Raw genomic sequence first — 1,569 nt, forward strand, 5'->3', positions numbered from 1 at the left:
GGCTGAAACCACAGGAAACGCAGACGCCGGTATCCCAGCAATCAGACACAGAGTATGAGAACGCATTTCCTGCGGTTGAGCTGAAGTAGTCAATGCATGGATCTGCTCCATAGTCCTGGTTAGAGTTCCCTGGATGTTATGCCAATCCCCAGGCTTCAATACTCAGCAATATGGAACAGATGAAAGATTTACCGAACCTCAGAATACTTTACCAATTGTTTCAAATCTTGTTAGAAATATTACATTTTAGCCAATTTATAAAGGAGCGTTAGTGCAGAACAAGTAATAATCCGCTGACATGATCACATGACTGCCATAGGCCATTGCAACCCCAATTGCAACTTTTGGAGTCACATGACTTCACCATTACCAAATATGGTAATCAGCTTCCCCATTGACGTGAATGGGGTTTCTGATTGCTATCAATCAATGCATTAATTGCCATCATACAAATTGTGGTCACAGCTTTATAAATCTGGGGTTTAAAAACAGGCAATCCAAGTGAGGAACAAAGAATACCGATCTGTTATCTGATAATCGCTGCTTTATAAATATGAAACAATGGGCTTCAAGAATAAAATAAGAAACTCCAGCTGAATGGTCACAGGAAATGGTCTCCTAGTTTTGGAGAATTGGTGCAGTTGTTTTTGGAAGAACATCAGAGAGAGCAGTGCAAGAAGTTTCATTTGCAGTTCTCATTTCTATGAACTATAACGCTCCACTTCCCAATGTAATGGAGATTAATGTAGAGGAAGGAGTTCTGCTGTCCTAACACATACACTATCCAAGGGTGACAACACTTTACATAGATAAGGTGTAGCAGGTAAGCGTTGTCACTTGAGCGCAGGAAGTATTTCACAGCCGAAAAAAGAAAACTAATGCAGCTCCCACATGTACAGAATAGTAAACTGCTATATATGGCCTCACCAATGGAGGGCGCTGTATAGGTCCCTGGCCAATGTCCAGGTCGGTCCCAGAAACCCAGCAGTCGCAGGGTTAATCCTCCATTGTTAGGGCCCCCATTCCTGGGGCTATAATTAGTGGTTCCTGGGGCTGTGGGCAGATTCTCACCATTCTGTGGCCCCCTGGGAGGGTCAGTGTGGAATGCAGATAATGGGCCACTTGTAGATAAGGCAGGGGCCCCATACTCAAGGGCCACTTAACCTAATGGCACCTATGTGTTTATCTGCACAAATGGGGCACTTAGCTGCTATTTTTTGCTCACTGTGACAAGGAAATCTGTATATCGCCACAAGTTTGGGGAAGGTGGGATTTGTGGGTGCTCCGTGAAAAAAGAGGAAAATTTTAGGTTTTCAGCTGAGGTTTCCTAAAGCTGTGTACACACTTGCAATTTTTATCGTTGGAAATGAATGACGAACGAATGACGAACGACCGATTGGCCAAAAATCGTTCGTAAAAAAAGTAACCAACGACGCTGACGAACGAGGATAGTCGTTGGAAATGAACGACCGGACCGGCGGATCGGACTGGACGACGATCGTTGACCATCTATCGTGTGTACGGTCGTTCAGTGATCGTCCATGGTCTGAGCATGCGCAATGAACAAAC

This window comes from Pyxicephalus adspersus, chromosome 1, assembly GCF_032062135.1.
Source record: "Pyxicephalus adspersus chromosome 1, UCB_Pads_2.0, whole genome shotgun sequence".
Classification (NCBI taxonomy): Eukaryota; Metazoa; Chordata; class Amphibia; order Anura; family Pyxicephalidae; genus Pyxicephalus; species Pyxicephalus adspersus.